The sequence below is a fragment of the Globicephala melas genome, chromosome 5 (assembly GCF_963455315.2).
Source record: "Globicephala melas chromosome 5, mGloMel1.2, whole genome shotgun sequence".
In the NCBI taxonomy this organism is placed as follows: Eukaryota; Metazoa; Chordata; class Mammalia; order Artiodactyla; family Delphinidae; genus Globicephala; species Globicephala melas.
The window spans coordinates 92,305,593-92,317,267 of record NC_083318.1 but is presented as its reverse complement, the minus strand read 5'-3'; the positions used below and the strand labels follow the sequence as shown (position 1 = coordinate 92,317,267).

The 11,675-nt window shown below is 39.4% G+C and overlaps 1 pseudogene; it reads left to right on the top strand.

Annotated features, from left to right (window-relative positions):
- The first annotated feature begins 4,596 nt into the window (after window positions 1–4,596).
- On the top strand, window positions 4,597–6,028 carry LOC115864419 (ubiquitin carboxyl-terminal hydrolase 48-like; annotated as a pseudogene).
- Window positions 6,029–11,675: the final 5,647 nt, after the last annotated feature.

Below are 11,675 nucleotides of genomic sequence, written 5' to 3'. Positions count from 1 at the left end.
TTGTGTTTTCATGACTAACTCTTGTTAAAATCCCAGTCTCTTATGCTCTATCTCCTTCACTCGCATTTCAGGAACACAGGTTAATTTAGACTGTGCCTCAGGAACTCTGAGGTCTGTACTGGATTCCAGGACTTAGCTCAAGGATCCAGCTGCCTCATGTTGATATGGAAAAGTCCAGGTATGGACAAAAGAATGTCAAATGTGAGGTATGCCAAAGGTCCATTTTAGCCCCAGCCCAAATATCTCCAGCTGTGGGTGCCAGAATGGAAATAATGATGCAAAATTGATATGTCTGAGTCAAAAGGGGTAAGCTAAATTCAACTTAAAACTCAGAGGACTATTCAAAGGAGGTAACTGAATAGTGCCTCCCCTTGTGACAAAGACAGTAAGCATGATCCAGTAAGTTCAATCTCCTTTAGAGAAAAGCTTGCCTTAGGACCTGTTCTCTTTACTCATCTCAGGGTCAATCCCTTCCTAAATTCCCCTGCCCAGAGAGAACTTGTGGCCTGAGGAGTCACGTCGTATAAATCTGCCTCAGTTTAAAATTCTACCCTCTCTGTCAAGGATTGGATGGTAAGAGAAGTAGTTTGTGGGAAGGAATTAAGATAAAATTATTGACCTCTGTGTTACGTCTCATAGCATGAAGAAAGGCACAAAAGTTTCATTATCATCATTGGTATATATGAGCAGTCAGATACCCATTCAGTGAGGACAGGGACTTCAGCTTCTTCACTGTTGTCTAGAAAAGTACCTCGTAAAACAGCAATGAATATTTATTGAAAATTTGAATCAATGCATTGATGAAGACCTTACATTCTGTCATGCTTGTCAGAGTCTGAGAGTTCATTTGGCTCTGATAAAGAAATTCCCCTGCATCAGGTCTCAGGGCAGATTAAAAGAGAAAAACCCATTCTAGTGAGCTCAGATCCATGTGATACTCATCATTTTCAGTTACAAATGCATAGCAATTTGAGAAACAGAAAGTGTGACCCTATATGCCCGCAAATACTTGTCAGCTGGCCAACAGGTGCACTAGACCAGGTGAACAGATAACCCACTAGATAAGGCTTGTATGGTTGCAACATGCAAGAAAATCATTTACCAGACAGAGGAGTCTAGTTGTCTCTTGCACGTAATGGGTAGGTGAGTGCAGAGAACAAGGGACATACTCCAGGATTTTTCCTGCATTTCAAGTATCACAGAGCAATCACAAGTCAGTCAGAGTAAGCTGGGGTCAATTCTACCCCACCCACCCTGTGCAGCATTCCGTTGTGTTCCTGTCAGAGGATCCATGGGTCAAATCACCTTTGATTTAACTCTGGAAAACCACACTGTCACCTGAAGAGGGCCGAAGGGGGGGAAAAATCATATAAATAGTTAACATTAATTTCCAGTGGGAATTAGCTCCTCTTCCACATGTTTTTGCACAAATATGAACTAAGTCAACAGGTGATCCTAGAAAAAGCACTACAAGCATCTTTCTGGACACCTGGCTGAACCTGATGCTCTACTTTCCCATTGAGTTATTAAAAAGCTAAACTTCATACCTGAAATCTAATAACTTTTAAAGATGCAAGAGATTATGTAGATTCATCTGTAAGGAAAGACAATAGAAAATGTTTTCTTATCTTCATCCGTGACTCTCCTCACATTGTTTTGTGCCAATTTCTAGATGTATATACAGGATATGATCCCCACAACCAAACAGGCAACAGAGCATCTTTAGTCTCCCATGAACATTCAGTCCTAAGAATAGACAAGTCAGTGTCACAAAAGAGAAGAAATCATTCAATTTTTTCACTCAAAAAAGCTCATTCAAATTTTTAAAGTATCCTCTCCTATTGAATGAGCTTTGGTTTTAGTTTTTATTTAGGTTTTTTTTGTAGTCTTTAAAACTCTCTTGCTTATATCCTCCGAACTCTCAGCTCCTTACTTTAGTTGATAATATTCAGTATTTCCTTTGGTGCTGTGAGGGGATTTGTTGGAGGAATAAACATAAATGTCCATGGCTAATAATTACCCAATTGTTATCATGTGTCAGGCTTACAACAACTCCATGAGGCAGGTTCTATATTAACCTGAGATTTGGAATAAATATTAAAGTAAACTTAGAGTCTTGATTTACTTTTTTAAAAAGACTTCATTAACTCAAAATTGAACATTAAGCTAAGAACTAAAACTATGAACCTAGAAGAAATCATACTAGAAAATCTTCATAACCTTGAGTAGGCAAATATTTCTTAGATAGACTAAAAAATATCATGCTTTTGAAAGATGCTGTTAAGAAACTAAAAAGGCAAACCACAGATTGGGGGAAAATATTTGCAACGTTATATCAATAAATAATTCTTACAACTAAGTAAGAAAAGGATAACCTGATTTAAAAATCATTTGAACAGACACTTTGCTAAAAAAGATATATGAATAGCACAAAAATGCATAAAAAAGATGTTCAACGTCATTAGTCATCAAGGGAATGCAAATGGGGGCTTCCCTGGTGGCACAGTGGTTGAGAGTCCGCCTGCCGATGCAGGGGACACGTGTTCGTGCCCCGGTCCGGGAAGATCCCACATGCCGCGGAGCGGCTAGGCCCGTGAGCCATGGCCGCTGAGCCTGCGCTCCGCAACGGGAGAGGCCACAACAGTGAGAGGTATGCGTACCGCAAAAAAAAAAAAGAAAAAAAAAGAAAAAGGGGAATGCAAATGAAAACTGTGACAGAATACCATTGCACACCCACAAGGATGGCTAAAATCCAAAAGAGTGACAATGCCAACTGATGGAAAGGATGTGCAGCAATTATAACTCTCATATATTGGTATGGGAATGTATAATACAACCATTTTAGAAAACAGTTTGGCAATTTATTATATAGATATACACTTACCATATGACTCAGCATTCCCAATCTTAGAAATTTTCCAGGTGACAATGAAAACATACGTCCACAAAAGATGTGTATTTTATTTATAAATTAACTTTTAAATAATTGTCCCAAACCAAAAAAAAAAACCCAAATCCACTTTTGAATGGATAAACAAATTGTATTGTATTATTATATCTGTACGATGGAATATCACTTAGCAAAAAGAGAAAAAAAGAAAAAGAAAAAAAAAAAGAAAGAAACAGACTCCTACACAAGCAACAGCATGAACAAATCTCAAATCATTATACTGGTTGAAAGAAACCAGAAATAGAAGACTGCATATGTCTGACTGTAGGTATAGGAAATTCTGGAAGAGGCAAAACAAGAGTGACAGAAAACAGATCAATGATTGGCAGGGGCTGAGAGTAGGGGGAGGAGAATTGTGGGGTAGTGAAATCTTCTATTTATTCATTGTGGTGGTGGTCACATGGCAAGATACATTTGTCAAAACTTTTTGAACTCTACACTTAAAATGGGTACATTTTTATTATACATAAGTTATGCCTCAATAAAACTGATGAAAAAATTCTAAGTTAATGTGCTATACAAAGAGACATTAAAAAGTGGCTTCCCTTCCTGTATTCTTATGTACATTACACTTACCCTAGGATTTGGGCATCAGGAATAGGTCTTTTTATAAGCTGCTATCAGGGAGGGCACAGATACAGTCCAGAATTGTGCTGTCTGATATAGAAGCCACTAGACACACAAGGCTATTTGAATTTCAATTAATTAAAATTAAATAAAATTTACAATTTAGTTGCTTAGTCACCCCAGCCACATTTCAAGAGCTGAACAGCCACATGTGACCAGTGGCTACTGTATAGGACAGTGCAGTTATATAAAGCACATTTCCATTGTCAAAGAAACTGGACTGTGCTGGCCTAGAACACATTTCTGAATAAATTTTGTAAGCAAATAGCAAATGCAGGAATCTGAAAGCCTTTGGTTTACAAAAGACAAGCTTTGTTGAAAGACAGTGTACCCTTCTCCCTGCTTCCCCGTCCCCGGCAACCCCCCCCCCCCCCGAGTATTAAAGTATCTAAGAGTGAGCAGTCAGCTTAGAGTCACACTGAATAGCGCAGAGGGTGCGGAGGATGAGAATCAGTCATGGTGGGTATCACAACTTTCAAAAGAAGGTTTCAGCCTACAAGAACATGGACTAGTCAAGATCAACAGACATTCAGAAGTTATCAGCAAATACAGAGAAAGTCAGGCAGAAAAGGCGTCCGTCTCAGAATGCCAGGAAAATATCCAAGGCCCCTTAAGCTTAGATCACCTTAGAAATGAAAAAAGGAGGGAAACCTCAGGGGAGTAAGAGGTCCTAGAATTTGACTTGGGAGCTACTTAAAGTAGACACGGGCTTTAAATGCAGATGCTCATGCTACTGTGAGTTGGCAAGACAAAGTTGTCAGCCAGCAATAGAAATAGGCCTTGTAAACCTAACATGAATTCCATTAGAGGAAAATAAAAAAGATATTGTTGCAGCTCAAAAAATTCATCTAACTTTATCAAATCAGAAGTTTTTGGCCGGCTTGGAAGACTAGTGGTGTGCAGGACACTATCCTGGACAGGGGCTGAGACGCTGCTTCCCCAGCAGCGCAGGTGGCGGAGCCATTTGGGCAGCGACAGCAGCAGCGCCGGGCTCAGGAGGCGCTCCTCGGGCCAAGGCCATGGCCCCGCGGCTGCAGCTGGAGAAGGCGGCCTGGCGCTGGGCGGAGACGGTGGGGCCCGAGGAGGTGTTGCAGGAGCACATCTGGCTGGAGCCCTGCATCCGCGGCGTGCGCTGACGAAACTGCAAAGGAAATCCGAATAGCTTGGTTGGGATGGGTGAGCACATTTGGTTAGGAGAAATAGATGAAAATAATTTTCATAACACTGATGACCCCAACTGTGAGAGGAGAAAAAAGAGCTCATCTGTGGGCCTCACTAACCTGGGAGCTACTTGGTATGTCAACACATTTTTTCAAGTGTGGTTTCTTAACCTGGAGCTTCTGCAGTTGCTCTACTTATGTCCAAGCACCTATAGTGACTACATGATGGGAGGTGGTATCCAAGAAGAGAAAGATGAGCCTCAAGAAATTTGTGAGCATCTCCAGGACTTATTTGCCTTGTTACAAATCAGTAACAGGGGCTACATTGATCCATCGGGATTTGTTAAAGCTTTGGGCTTGGACACAGGGCAGCAGCAGGATGCCCAAGAATTTTCAAAGCTCTTTATGTCTCTTTTGGAAGATACTTTGTCTAAACAAAAGAATCCCGATGTGAGGAACATTGTCCAACAGCAGTTCTGTGGGGAATAAACTTATGTAACTGTCTGCAATCAGTGCTGCAGAGAATCTAAGCTTTTATCAAAGTTTTATGAACTGGAGTTAAATATCCAAGCCTACAAACAGTTAACAGATTGTATCTCAGAATTTTTGAAGGAAGAAAAATTAGGAATCAATCAGTACACTTGTGAAAACTGTCAAAGCAAACAGAATGCAACAAGGAAGATCTGACTCCTTAGTCTTCCTTGTACTCTGAACTTATAGCTAATGCGTTTTGTCTTTGACATGCAAACTGGACATAAGAAAAAGCTGAATACCTACATTGGATTCTCAGAAATTTTGGATATGGAGCCTTATGTGGAACACAAAGGTGGGTCCTATGTGTATGAGCATAGTGCAGTCCTCATACACAGAGAAGTGAGCACTTATTCTGGTCACTACATTGCCCATGTGAAAGATCCACAGTCTGGTGAATGGTATAAGTTTAACAATGAAGACAGAAAAGATGGAGGGGAAGAAATTACAACTAGCGATTGAGGAAGATCTAGCAGAACCTTCTCAATCCCAGACATGTATACCCAAGTGTGGCAAAGGAACTCACTGCTCTCAATATGCGTACATGTTGGTTTATAGACTGCAAACTCAAGAAAAACCCAACATAACTATTCAGGTACCAGCCTTTCGTCAAGAGCTGGTAGATCGGGATAATTCCAAATTTGAGGAGTGGTGTATTGAAATGGCCAAGATGTGTAAGCAAAGTGTGGATAAAGGAAAAGCAAAGCATGAAGAAGTTAAGGAGCTGTATCAAAGGTTACCTGCTGGAGCTGGTCTGTAAGATCTTCTGGGACAGTCGGTGCCCAATCTGAGCTACTAGCTCCGGGTGGGCACCCTCACAACCTTATGTCTCAGGGCCTGACTAAGGCCTGGTTTAGAGCCTTGTGGGAGGTCTCTGGATGGGGGAGGCTAGGGTAGTGTAAAGGATGTAGCTTTCCAGGTGGATGTGGCACATGGGGTGTGGTCACCCCACTTCCCTGGGTGTGCAATGATTGCAGAGCTCTGTTATGGCTACCCAAGAAAGAAACCAAGGAGCTCTAGTGAATGTACAGACTAGTGAAAGTAACGGCCATTTATTGAGCACCTGTGAATCAGGTGCCACCAGGAGCAGCACAAATTTGTTTTGTGATCTCACTCTCGGTGCCTATACATCTGCAGTCATTCTGTCACTTCCTAAGGCATTCTTGTCTTTATTGCTGAAGATCTGAGAAAAAAGTTTACCTGGGCACATTGCCTCAGGGAGCACTCACCTCATGAAGAAGTTCAGGGTAGAGGTAAGACTGCCAAAGCAGGAGTGAGAGCGACTTGATGCCAGGAGGCAGACCTCAAAGAGGCCGAGGCCACAGGAGACTGGAGTCCTGGACCCTGTCAGCCTTCCCGGAGGGCTTCAACTGGGCCCCTCAGGCCATGCTCCAGCTGAGCACCACCTGTCTTACAGACCCTGTGTTGCCTCGCATTGCCTACCCAGTCGTCCTGTTGCCAGAATGAGCTGAAGTCTGAAAATTCCTCATCAGGACAAGGTATAGCATGGGAATCTTCTCTGTGGTTTCACTTGCCAATGACCACTATCTTGATAATTCTGTGTGGTTGACAGGGTCTTGGTACTCCAGCCAGAGCCTCTGAGGTGGGAGAGCCAAATTCAGGACATTGGACCACCAGAGACCTCCAGGGCTCTTGTAAGGGGCAAGAGCTCTCTCAGAGATCTCTGTCTCAATGCTAAGACTCAGATACATCCAATGTCCAGCAAGCTACAGTGCTGGACGCCCCATGCCAAACAACTAGCAAAAGAGGAACACAACCCCACCCATTAGCAGGGAGGCTGCCTAAAATCATACTAAGTTCACAGACATCCCAAAACACACCACCTGACGTGCCCCTGCCCACCAGAAAGACAAGATCCAGGCCCACACACCAGAACAAAGACACCAGTCCCCTCCTCAAGGAGCCCTACACAAACAACAGAACCAATCTCACCCACTGGGGGCAGACACCAAAAACAATGGGAACTACAAACCTGTAGTGTGTGCAAAGGACCCCAAACACAGTAAGTTAAAAAAAATGAGAAGACAGAGAAATATGCAGCAGATGAAGGAGCAAGGCAAAAACCTACAAAGTCAAACAAATGAAGAGGAAATAGGCAGTCTACCTGAAAAAGAATTCAGAATAATGATAGTAAAGATGATTCAAAATCTTGGAAATAGAATGGAGAAAATACAAGAAACATTTAACAAGGACCTAGAAGAACTAAAGAGCAAACAAACAATGATGAACAACACAAGAAATGAAATTAAAAATTCTCTAGAAGGAATCACTAGCAGAATAACTGAGGCAGAAGAACGGATAAGTGACCTGGAATATAAAAAAGTGGAAATAATTGCCATAGAGCAGAATAAAGAAAAAAGAATGAAAAGAATTCAGGACAGTCTCACAGACCTCTGGGACAACATGAAACACACCAACATTTGAATTATAGGGGTCCCAGAGGAAGAAGAGATAAAGAAAGGGTCTGAGAAAATGTTTGAAGCGATTTTAGTTGAAAACTTCTATAACATGGGAAAGGAAATAGTCAATCAAGTCCAGGAAGTGCAGAGAGTCCCATACAGGATAAATCCAAGGAGAAACATGCCAAGATACAAAAATCAAACTAGCAAAAATTAAATACAAAGATAAAATATTAAAAGCAGCAAGGGAAAAGTAACATATAACATACAAGAGAATCCCTGTAAGGTTAACAATGAATCATTCAGCAGAAACTATGCAAGCCAGAAGGGAGTGGCAGGACATATTTAAAGTGATGAAAGGGAAAATCCTACAACCAAGATTACTCTACCAAGCAAGGATCTCATTCAGATTGAACAGAGAAATTAAAAACCTTACAGACAAATAAAAGTTAAGAGAATTCCGCACCACCAAACCAGCTTTACAACAAATGCTAAAGGAACTCCTCTAGGAAGGAAACACAGGAAAAGGAAAAGACCTACAATAACAGATCCAAAACAATTAAGAAAATGGTAATAGGAACATACATACAACATACATAACTACCTTAAATGTAAATGGATTAAATGCTCCAACGAAAAGAAATAAACTGGCTAAATGGATACAAAAACAAGATGCATACATATGCTGTCTACAAGAGACCCACTTCAGACCTAGGGACACATACAGACTGAAAGTGTGGAGATGGAAAAAGATATTCCATGCAAATGGAAATCAAAAGAAAGCTGAAGTAGCAATGCTCATATCAGACAAAATAGACTTTAAAATAAAGACTATTACAAGGGACAAGGAAAGACACTACATACTGATCAAGGGATGAATCCAAGAAGAAGATAGAACAATTGTAAATATTTATGCACCCAACATAGGAACACCTCAATATATAAGGCAAATCCTAACAGCCATAAAAGGGGAAATCAACAGTAACATAATCATAGTAGGGGACTTTAACACCCCACTTTCACCAATGGACAGATCATCCAAAATGAAAATAAATAAGGAAACACAAGCTTTAAATGACACATTGAACAAGATGGAGTTAGTTGATATTTATAGCACATTCCATCAAAAACAAGAGAATACACTTTCTTCTCAAGTGCCTATGGAATATTCTCCAGGATAGATCATATCTTGGGTCACAAATGAAGCTTCAGTAAATTTAAGAAAATTGAAATCATATCAAGCATCTTTTCTGACCACAATGCTATGAGATTAGAAATCAATTACAGGGAAAAAACCATAAAAAATCACAAACACATGGAGGATAAACAATACGTTACTAAATAACCAAGAGATCACTAAAGAAATCAAAGAGGAAATCCAAAAATACCTAGAGACAAATGACAATGAAAACACAATGATCCAAAACCTATGGGATGCAGAAAAGCAGTTCTAAGAGGGAAGTTTATAGCTATACAAGCCTACCTCAAGAAACAAGAAAAATCTCAAATAAACCATCTAACCTTACACCTAAAGGAATTAGAGAAAGAAGAACAAACAAAACCTATCGTTAGCAGAAGGAAAGAAATCATAAAGATCAGAGTAGAAATAAATGAAATAGAAATAAAGAAAACAATAGAAAAGATGAATAAAACTAAAAGCTGGTTCTTTGAGAAGATAAACAAAATTGATAAACCATTAGCCAGACTCATCAAGAAAAAGAGGGAGAGGACTCAAATCAAAAAAATTAGAAATGAAAAAGCAGAAGCAACAACAGACACTGCAGAAATACAAAGCATCCTAAGAGACTACTACAAGCAACTCTATGCCAATAAAATGGACAACCTGGAAGAAATGGACAAATTCTTGGAAAGGTATAACCTTCCAAGACTGAACCAGGAAGAAATAGAAAACATGAACAGACCAATCATAAGTAATGAAATTGAAACTGTGATTAAAATCTTCCAACAAACAAAAGTCCAGGACCAGATGGCTTCACAGGTGAATTCTATCAAATATTTAGAGAAGAGCTAACACCCATCCTTCTCAAACACTTCCAAAAAATTGCAGAGCATGGAACACTCCAAAACTCATTCTAAGAGGCCACCATCACCCTGATACCAAAACCAGACAAAGAAACTACAAAAAAAGAAAATTACAGACCAACATCACTGATGAATATAGATGCAAAAATCCTCAACAAAATACTAGCAAACAGAATCCAACTACAGGTTAAAAGGATCATACACTATGATCAAGTGGGATTTATCCCACGGATGCAAAGATTCTTCAATATACACAAATCAATCAATGTGATACACCATATTAACAAAGTGAAGAATAATAACCATAGATCATCTCAATAGATGCAAAAAAGCTTTTGACAAAATTCAACACCCATTTATGATAAAAACTCTCCAGAAAGTGGGCATAGAGGCAACCTTCCTCAACATAATAAAGGCCATATATGACAAACACACAGCAAACATCATTCTCAATGGTGAAAAAATGAAAGCCTTTCGTCTAAGATCAGGAACAAGACAAGGATGTACATTCTGGTGACTATTATTCAAAATAGTTTTGGAAGTCCTAGCCATGGCAATCAGAGAAGAAAAAGAAATAAAAGGAATCCAAATTGGAAAAGAAGAAGTAAAACTGTCACTCTTGGCAGATGACATGATACTATACATAGAGAATCCTAAAGATGCCACCAGAAAACTACTAGAACTAATCAATGAATTTGGTAAAGTTGCAGGATACAAAATTAATTCACAGAAATCTCTTGCATTCCTATACACTGATGATGAAAAATCTGAAAGAGAAATTAAGGAAATACTCCCATTTACCACTGCAACAAAAAGAATAAAATACCTAGGAATAAACCTACCTAGGGAGACAAAAGAGCTGTATGCAGGAAACTATAAGACACTGTTGAAAGACATTAAAAGTGATACCAACAGATGGAGAGATATACCATGTTCTTGGATTGGAAAAATCAAAATTGTGAAAATGACTATACTACCCAAAGCAATTTACAGATTCAATGCAATCCCTATCAAATTACCAAATGACATTTTTTGCAGAACTAGAGCAAAAATATCTTAAAATTTTTATGGAGACACAAAAGACCCCGAATAGCCAAAGCAGTCTTGAGGGGAAAAAACGGAGCTGGAGGAATCAGACTTCCTGACTTCAGACTATACTACAAAGCTACAATAATCAAGACAATATGGTACTGGCACAAAAACATAAATATAGATTAATGGAACAGATAGAAAGCCCAGCGATAAACCCACACACCTATGGTCAACTAATCTATGACAAAGGAGGAAAGGATATATAATGGAGAAAAGACAGTTTCTTCAAGAAGTGGTGCTGGGAAAACTGGACAGCTACATGTAAAAGAATGAAACTAGAACACTCCCTAACACCATACACAAAAATAAACTCAAAATGAATTAGAGACCTAAATGTAAGACCGGACACTATAAAACTCTTAGAGGAAAACATAGGAAGAACACTCTTTGACATAAATCACAGCAAGATCTTTTTTGATCCACCTCCTAGAGTAATGGAAATGAAAACAAAAATAAACAAATGGGACCTAATGAAACTTAAAAGCTCTTGCAAAGCAAAGGAAACTACAAACAAGATGAAAAGACAACCCTCAGAATGGGAAAAAAATATTTGCAAACGAATCAATGGACAAAGGATTAATCCCCAAAATATATAAACAGCTCATGCAGCTCAATATTAAAAAAACAAGCAACCCAATCCAAAAATGGACAGAACTAAATAGACATTTCTCCAATGAAGATATACAGGTGGCCAAGAAGCACATGAAAAGCTGCTCAACATCACTAATTATTAGAGAAATGCCAATCAAAACTACAATGAGGTATCACCTCACACCAGTTAAAATGGGCATCATCAGAGTTTCTACAAACAACAAATGCTGGAGAGGGTGTGGAGAAAAGGGAACCCTCTTG